Genomic DNA, 9,884 nt, shown 5'->3' on the forward strand with positions numbered 1-9,884 from the left:
GATGAGGTGGTTGGATGGCATCACCAATTCAACGGACATGAGTTTGAGTAAACTCCGGGAGTTGGTGATGGACAGGGAGGCCTGGTGTGCTACACTCCATGAGGTTGCAAAGAGTTGTACATGACTGAGCAACTGAACTGAACTGAACTGACTGACAAAACAGATAAGATATTTCTGCTGGCTTATGAGTCTGTGTATAATTTTAACCTGGGTCTACTCTCTGTATTCCAAGTGTATCATCCTGTGTAGTGTCCAAAGCTCTGCCCAGTGGGAAGCTTTTCCCTTGACATTTTTTCAGTGCTTTTCATGAGTGAGGATGTGATACAGTGACAGTTCTTTTTTTTTTTTTTTGCATTCACTTGCTAATTGACTCATCTGTGAATCAAGCTTTGTGTATTTCCTCTCCCATCATTTAGTCATAAAAAATGCTATGTGGTCAAAGTGGGAGCTGAGGAAAAGGCCACAGAGAAATATGGGCTATGAGCAATCTGTTCATGCACCTTACTTGTGCCCTTTGGAACAGCTTGTGCCTGATTTTGGATATACCACACCCATTTTTAATGGATTGCTGCTGGAATTGCCCCAAATTGTGATTTGGTGGGTCTGAAAGTATCCAATTCATTGTAAGTAGTTCTGACCATAGAGACATTTAATTCTCAAGGTCAGACATGCAGTTTTTAAAAAGGACCCAGTAGCAGCATTCCAAGAACTTTTTTTTTTTTAAATCATGTATAGTGTTGTTTTTTTTTTAACTACATGTGGCATGACTTGCTTCCAAATCATAGGCATTTCTGTTGTGACTAGCCTATTGGACCTGCCAAAGCTTCCATACAACATCTTTCTCTACCACTGATCTGTCTAGTCTTATGGAATCTGCTGAGTCACAGAAATCAAATATCAGCACCTCTAGAAACCACAGCCTGAATTGCTATAGAGAATTTCTCTTTGGGGGCCTCAATCAAGCTAACAGCTTTCAAGCCAAACATGGTAAATCAGTAGTTTCAGTATTCTTAAAGGCAAAATAGCCCACAAAACCCAAAGAACCCTATTAAGGGTTGGGTTTCATTCTTTGTGGTAGGAGACATGAGACATTTCCCCACTTTATGGATTACATGTACCTTTCCAAGACATCCATAGCATTTGCCACTGTTTTGATCATCAGTTTCAATTAATACAATATTAATTTCCAAAAGGTATCCAGACAGTTGAAAGCAGAATATGCCATCTCAAAACACACCCCTTTGTCATAGGATTACTTTGACCTGAAGGCAACTGAGAAGAGACAAATATAAGAAAAGCTCTCTGCCAGTCTACCACTTGCCTAAAAGCAGGGCATAAATTTATAAAGGTATCCTCTTCCCCTTTATCAAGAAAAACAGAAGTTAGTCACCAGAGGAAACATTAAGCCCTTATCAGCCCAGGGGTGGTACGTAGGACTCTCCAAAATATGCAACTAGCTTTTATTTCGCATTAGTTTCCCCACACATTTGCCTTCCCAAAGCATGCTGCCCCTAGAAACTCAGTCCTTTACCATTGTCCTGTCACTTGTTTAAAAAACAAAACAAAACTATTGTTCTTTTGTTAAGATCTCATATAAACACAAGTTCTAACCACTTGTTAGATGATGTTAGATGAGTAACCGTTGAGTTATTCATCTCTCTTTCTTCCACAGTCCAGGTCCCATCAATCTATCAAATGACAGAGAACATGAGAAAATAACATGAGGGTATGATAGTGAGTATATAGCCCATGTGAATGTACACTGCTCTCATTTTATTTTTTGTGGTTATGGTGTGCTGGTTCAGTATCCACATACTGTGTACTGGAGGCTGTGTTAATTTTCTCTAATAAAGATATCACATTTGGTACAGTGGAACCAACAGATTTTGTAGGGACCAGACTGATAAATGAAATGAAAATATGGTGGGGAATACCACTCCTGCATGTTTTAAGTCTTTGAGTGTAGCATTGATTTTGTTATTGTGCTGTGTTGTGATAATTATTTTTGTTTATTCTAATTTCTGAGTGGGAAGGGACAGTTTCAGGGGCTATGACTTGGCTTTCCTACTACTAAACACTCCTATCCTATAGGTTAAAGAGACAATGAGAAGTTTCTGCCAACTGCTAAATATATTTATTTGATTTATACATTTGGGGATCAGGGAAATGACAATCAAGGGGGTTCATACAGACAGCATCCCCCCTACAAGATGAACCTGGGTCAAAATTCTGCTGATTACCTTTATTACCTGAACCTCTTCTACCTCCAATTTAATGGAGAGAGTGCCAAGGTAGAACTTTTTATCTCATGGTGTTAGATTGAATTTGAACCCTATATCTACCAGGCCTTCAAAGATCTGAATATTCCCATTTTCTAAGTAGGCTATTACCCAAGTAAATGGTAATCAGATACAAGGAAATGGGAAGATAATCCATGTCCTGGGAATTGAAGAATTAATATTTTAAAAATATTCATTCTACCCAAAGCAATCTACAAATTTAATGCAATCCCTGTCAAAAAACCCATGACATTTTTTCACAGAAGTAGAACAAATAAGCCTATATTTTATATGGAACCACAAAAGTCTCAAATTTCCAATCCTGAGAAAAAAGAAGAAAGTTGGAGGTATCATGCTCTTTGACTTCAGACTACACTGCAAAGCCACAATAATCAAAACAGTTTGATTCTGGCACAAAAACAGATACATAGATTAATAGAACAGAAGGCCCAGAAAGAAACCCATGCATTTATGGTCAATTACTCTACAACAAAGGAGGCAAGAGTATACAATGGAGAAAGATAGTCTCTTCAATAAGTGGTGCTGTGAAAACGGGACAGCTACATGTGAAATAATGTGATTAGAACCTTTCCTCACATCATATACAAAAATAAACTCAAAATAGATTAACAACCTAAATATAAGACCTGAAACCATAAAACTCCTAGAAGAGAACACAAACAGAACATTCTTTGAGATAAGTTGTAGCAATGTATTTTTTTGGATCTGTTTCCTGAGGCATATGCTGCTGCTAAGTCACTTTAGTTGTGTCTGATTCTGTGTGACCCCATAGACGGCAGCCCACCAGGCTCCCCCATCCCTGGGATTCTCCAGGCAAGGACACTGAAATGGGTTGCCATTTCCTTCTCCAATGCATGAAAGTGAAAAGTGAAAGTGAAGTCGCTCAGTCGTGTCTGACCCTCAGTGACCCCATGAACTGCAGCCTACCAGGCTCCTCCATCCATGGGATTTTCCAGGCAGGAGTACTAGAGTGGGGTGCCATTGCCTTCTCCACCTGAGGCATATAAGTAAAAGCAAAAATAAACCTAATTAAACTCAAAAACTTTTGTACAGCAGAGGAAACTACTGACAAAATGAAAAGACAACTTACTGAGTGGGAGAAAATATTTGCAAGTGATATGATTGGTAGGGGTTAATATCCAAAATATAGAACAGCTCCTATAACTCAATATCGAAAACTAAGCAATTTGATTAAGAACATGGGCTGAAGACCTGGATAGACATTTTTTCAAAGAAGATATACAAACTGCCAATAGAAACATGCTCATGTGCTCAATATTGCTAATCATCAGAGAAATGCAAATCAAAATCGCAGTGAGATATCATTTCACACCTATCAGAATGGCAAGTATCTAAAAGACCACACATGACAAACGTTGGTGAGATATAGAGCTAAGGGAGCACATGCACACTGTTGCTGGGAATGCAAACTGGTGTTGCCTCTATGGGAAACAGTATGAAAGTTCTTCAAAGACTAAAAACAGAGTTATCTTATGATGCAGCAATTCCACTCCTGGGTGGAATTACTATCCAAAGAAAGTAAATCATATCCAAAGAAAATTTAACAAAATGGAATAATGAAGTGGGTGACTTCCACCTCAAGTTTTTTCCCTGTTCCTTGATGCCAGTAGCTTGTGAGTGGCATCCATCATGGGGAGAAAACAATAGGTTGCCATGGAAACAGTTGTGCAGCGGTAACCCAAGCCCACAAGGGACAATTTGGATTCAAGTTGTAAAATTGGTTGTAGTCAACCATAGAAAAATGTTTGTATCTGGAAAGCAGTCATCACTTTTTCTGCATCAGATAACTCATAGTGGTGAGAAACCCTCTGAAAAATATGGGAAGGCTGTTTGTTGTGCCTCAAACCTTGCTCAACACAGGAGAGTTCATACTGGAGCAGACAGCCACGACTCCAAGATGGTGTCAATTGTACCTCTGAAAGAGAAGAAAACTCCTGGATGTCAAATTAAGAGAGTTGCCAATCTGGATACTAATGCAGGATTTCATCCCTAAAGGCATTGCTGTAGTGTTTCAAAAAGGTTATTACCAGTATTACAAGTATCTCAGCATGAAAAAAGGGAATGTCGCTGGGCTTTCTATGGTGCTGGCAGCTTATGTACTTTTCAACCGTTGCCGTTCTTACAAGGAACTTAAACAGGAGCAACCAAGCGAGTACCACTGAAGAGGGCACACTCCGCATTCCTGAACAAGACCTTTGCCAGACATTCCTGAATCCTTTCATATCTTAATGGAGAATAACATCCAACAAAAGATGACTGGTTTAAAAAAATCTCTTACAGCAACTTTCAAGTCAGGTATTACTAAATTACATCCCATGAGTTATCTATTTTATAACTGGAAATTTGTAGCTTTTGAAGACCTTCATCCTTTTCACCCTTCTTGCAAAATTTATGAACTCCTTATTGCAAAATTCAGACTTAAATTGAAGAAATAAAGAAAACCACTAGCCCATTCAGGTATGACCTAAATCAAATCCCTTATGATTATACAGTGGAAGTGACAAGTAGAGTCAAGGGATTAGATCTGATAGAGTGCCTGAAGAAGTATGGGTGGAGGTTTGCAACACTGTATAGGAGGCAGTGATCAAAACCATCCCTAAGAAAAAAAAAGGCAAAATGGCTGTCTGAGGAGGCCTACAAATAACGAAAAGAAAAGACGCGAAAAGCAAAGGAGAAAAGGAAAGATATATCCATCTGAATGCAGAGTTCCAAAGAACAGCAAGGAGAGACAAGAAAGTGATCCTAAGAAAGCGATCAATCACTTGAATTGTTCCTAAGTGATCAATGCAAATAAATAGGAAAACAGTAGAGTGGGAAAGACTAGAGATCTCTTCAAGAAAATTAGAGATACCAAGGGAACATTTCATGCAAAGATGGGCACAATAAAGGACAGAAATGGTATGGACCTAACAGAAGAAGAAGATATTAACAAGAGGTGGCAAGAATACATAAAAGACCTGTACAAAAGAGGTTTTAATGACCCAGATAACCACAACAGGATGGTCTTGATCCCTCTCTCCTGTAGAATGTCACAAACCTCTGTCCATAGTTCATCAGGCACTCAGTCTATGAGATCTAGTCCCTTAAATCTATTTCTCACTTCCACTGTATAATCGTAAGGGATTTAATTTAGGTCATACCTGAATGGTCTAGTGGTTTTCCCTACTTTCTTCAATTTAATTCTGAATTTGGCAATAGGGAGTTCATGATCTGAGCCACAGTTAGCTCCCAGTCTTGTTTTCGTTGACTATATAGAGCTTCTCCATCTTTGGCTAAAAAGAATATAATCAATCTGATTTCAGTGTTGACCATCTGGTGATGTCCATGTGTAGAGTCTTCTCTTGTGTTGTTGGAAGAGGGTGTTTGCTATGACTAGTGCATTCTCTTGACAAAATTTAGCCTTTGCCCTGCTTCATTCTGTACTCCAAGGCCAAATTTGCCTGTTACTCCAGGTAAATTCTTGACTTCCTATTTTTGCATTCCAGTTCTCTATAATGAAAAGGACATCTTTTTTGGGTGTTAGTTCTAGAAGGTCTTCTAGGTCTTCATAGAACCTTTCAACTTCAGCTTCTTCAGCATTACTTGTAGGGGAATAGACTTGGATTACCGTGATATTGAATGGTTTGGTTTGGAAACAGAGATCATTCTGTCGTTATTGAGACTGCATCCAAGAACTGTATTTTGGACTCTTGTTGACTATGATGGCTACTCCATTTCTCCTAAGGGATTCTTGCCCACAGTAGTAGATATAATGGTCATCTGAGTTAAATTCACCCATTCCAGTCCATCTTAGTTCGCTGATTCCTAGAATGTCGACGTTCACTCTTGCCATCTCCTGTTTGACCACTTCCAATTTGCCTTGATTCATGGGCCTAACATTCCAGGTTCCTATGCAATATTGCTCTTTAGAGCATCAGATCTTGCTACCATCACCAGTCCCATCCACAACTGGGTGTTATTTTTGCTTTGGCTCCATCTCTTTATTTGGAGAAAGCAATGGCACCCCACTCCAGTACCCTTGCCTGGAAAATTCCACGGACGGAGGAGCCTGGTAGGCTGCAGTCCATGAGGTCGCTAAGAGTCGGACATGACTGAGCAACTTCACTTTCATGCATTGGAGAAAGAAATGGCAGCCCACTCCAGTGTTCTTGCCTGGAGAATCCCAGGGATGGGGGAGCCTGGTGGGCTGCCATATGGGGTCACACAGAGTTGGACATGACTGAAGTGACTTAGCAGTAGCAGCAGCATCTCTTCATTCTTTCTGGACTTATTTCTCCACTGATCTCCAGTAGCCTATTGGGCACCTACTGACCTGGGGAGTTCCTCTTTCAGTATCCTATCATTTTGCCTTTTCATACTGTTCATGGGGTTCTCAAGGCAAGAATACTGAAGTGGTTTGCCATTCCCTTCTCCAAGGGACCACATTTTGTCAGAACTCTCCCCCATGACCCATCCGTCTTGGGTGGTACTACATGGCATGGCTCATAGTTTCATTGAGTTAGACAAGGCTGTGGTCCATGTGATTAGATTGGTTAGTTTTCTGTGATTGTGCTTTTCAGTCTGTCTGCTCTCTGATGGAGAAGTTAAGAGACTTACAGAAGCCTCCTGATGAGAGAGACTGACTGAGGGGGAAACTAGGTTTTGTTCTGATGGGGTGGGGGGAGGGGGCATGCTCAGTAAATCTTTAATCCAAATTTCTGTTGGTGGGTGGAGCTGTGTTTCCTCCCTGCTCTTTACCTGGAACCAAGCTCTGGTGGAGGTAAAGAAGATAATGGCAACCTCCTTCAAAAGGTCCCACACATGTACTGCTATACTCAGTGCACCAAACCCTGCAGCAGGCCCCCACTGACCCACACCTCTGCTGGAGACTCCTGGACACTCACAGGCAAGTCTGGGTCAGTCTCTTGTGGGTTCTCTGCTCCTTGCTCCTTGGTCCTGGTGCACAAGATTCTGTCTGTGCCCTCCAAGAGTCTATTTCCATATATATACCTAATGTGATGATGTGGCTAATATTAATTTTGGACATTTGGGGTACTAGAATTTGATATGATTACCCCACCCCACCCCAATTTTTGCAGCATTTTGCTATCTAGCTTGAATTCTTTAGAAAAGCATTTAGCAATTTTGTGAAGACAATACAATCATTTTCCCCCAAAATTAACAGCACCTTTTTCATAGCGTTTGTGAGCATTGAATAAGATAACCAGGAAAGCACCTGGCATAGTGTGGTCCCCAGATCCCTGCCCTGTTATAAAATGTCCTGTCCTTGCTTCTCCTACCTGGAAGCCCCATTCTTCTCCGTTTGGCAAACTTCTATTCATCCTTCAAAACCGACTCTAATGTGAAGAATTTCTTGACACATACGTCCCATTAATGAGATCCTCTACTCTGGACACATTGTACAGGAGACAGGGATCAAGACCATCCCCAAGAAAAAAGAAATGCAAAAAAGCAAAATGGCTGTTTGAGGAGGCCTTACAAATAGCTGTGAAAAGAAGAGAAGCAAAAAGCATAGGAGAAAAGGAAAGATATACCCATTTGAATGCAGAGTTCCAGAGAATAGCAAGGAGAGATAAGAAAGCCTTCCTCAGTGATCAATGCAAACAAATAGAGGAAAACCATAGAATGGGAAAGACTAGAGATCTCTTCAAGAAAATTAGAGATACCAAGGGAACATTTAATGCAAAGATGGGCTCAATAAAGGACAGATATAAAGGAGAGGTATGGACCTAACAGAAGCAGAATATATTAAGAGGTAGCAAGCATACACAGAAGAACTGTACAAAAAAGATCTTCGTGATGCAGATAATCATGATGGTGTGATCACTCACCTAGAGTCAGAGTTCTTGGAATGGGAAGTCAAGTGGGCCTTAGGGAAGCATAACTATGTACAAAGTTAGTGGAGATGATGGAATTCCAGTTGAGCTATTTCAAATCCTAAAAGATGATGCTATGAAAGTGCTGCACTCAATATGCCAGCAAATTTGGAAAACTCAGCAGTGGCCATGGGACTGGAAAAGGTCAGTTTTCATTCCAGTCCCAAAGAAAGGCAATGCCAGAGAATGCTCAAACTACTGCATAATTGCACTCATTTCACACGCTAGCAAAGTAATCTTCAAAATTCTCCAAGCCAGGCTTCAACAATTCGTGAACCATGAACTTCCAGATGTTCAAGCGGGATTTAGAAAAGGTAGAGGAACCAGCGATCAAATTGCCAACATCTGCTAGATCATTGAAAAAGGAAGAGAGTTCTAGAAAAACATCTATTTCTGCTTTATTGACTATGCCAAAGCCTTTGACTGTGTGGATCACAATAAACTGTGGAAAATTTTGAAAAAGATGGGAAAACCTGACCACCTTACCTACCTCCTGAGAAATCTGTTTGCAGGTCAAGAAGCAACAGTTAGAACTGGATATGGAACAATGGACTGGGTCCAAAACGGGAAAGGAGTACGTCAAGGCTGTATATTGTCACCCTGCTTATTTAACTTATATGAAGAGTACAGCATGCAAAATGCCAGGCTAGATGAAGCACAAGCTAGAATCATGATTGCAGGTAGACATCTCAATAACATCAAATATGCAGATGACACCACCCTTATGGCAGAAGGTGAAGAGGAACTAAAGAGCCTCTTGAAGGCGAAAGAGGAAAGTGAAAAAGCTGGCTTAAAGCTCAACATTCAAAAAACTAAGATCATGGCATCTGGTCCCATCACTTCATGACAGATAGGGGAAACAGTGGAAACAGTGGCAGACTTTATTTTCTTGGGCTCCAAAGTCACTGCAGATGGTGGCTGCAGCCATGAAATTAAAAGACACTTGCTTCTTGGAAAAAAAGCTATGACATACCTAAACAGCATGATAAAAAACAGAGACATTACTTTGCTGACAAAGGTCCATCTAGTCAAAGCTATGGTTTTTCTAGTAGTCATGTATGGATGTGAGAGTTGGACCATCAAGAAGGCGGAGTGCCAAAGAATCAATGCTTTTGAACTGTGGTGTTGGAGAAGACTCTTGAGAGTCCCTCATACTGCAAGGAGATCAAACCAGTCAATCATAAAGGAAATCAATCCCAAATATTCATTGGAAGGGCTGACGCTGAAGCTGATGCTCCAATACTTTGGCCACCTGTTACGAAGAACTGACTCATTAGAAAAGACCCTGATGCTGGGAAAGGTTGAAGGCAGGAGGAGAAAGGGACAACAGAGGAAAATATGGTTAAACGGCATACATGTATGCCATACATGTATACTGCCGACTCAATGGATATGAGCTTGAGCAAGATGCAGGAGATGGTGAAAGACAGGGAAGCCTGGCGTGCTGCAGTCTATGGGGTCAGAAGATCAGACAGGAGTGAGTTACTGAAAAACAACAAATCTTTACACCCACTGCCTCTGGCAGCCATGAATCTGTTCTCTGTCTTGGGTTTTTGGGGGTTTTTTGGGATTTCACATATAAGTGAGATCATGTAGGATTGGTGTTTGTCTTTCTCTGTCTGATTTGACTTAGTCTAATGCCCTCAAGACCATCCATGTTGTCACAAATGGCAGGATTTCCTTCTTT

At 40.7% G+C, this 9,884-nt stretch overlaps 1 pseudogene; it reads left to right on the forward strand.

Annotated features, from left to right (window-relative positions):
• Positions 1-4,218: 4,218 nt before the first annotated feature.
• LOC102276410 (ATP synthase subunit f, mitochondrial pseudogene) lies at positions 4,219-4,483 on the forward strand (annotated as a pseudogene).
• The last annotated feature ends 5,401 nt before the right edge of the window (positions 4,484-9,884 follow it).

The sequence above is a fragment of the Bos mutus genome, chromosome 8 (assembly GCF_027580195.1).
Source record: "Bos mutus isolate GX-2022 chromosome 8, NWIPB_WYAK_1.1, whole genome shotgun sequence".
Classification (NCBI taxonomy): Eukaryota; Metazoa; Chordata; class Mammalia; order Artiodactyla; family Bovidae; genus Bos; species Bos mutus.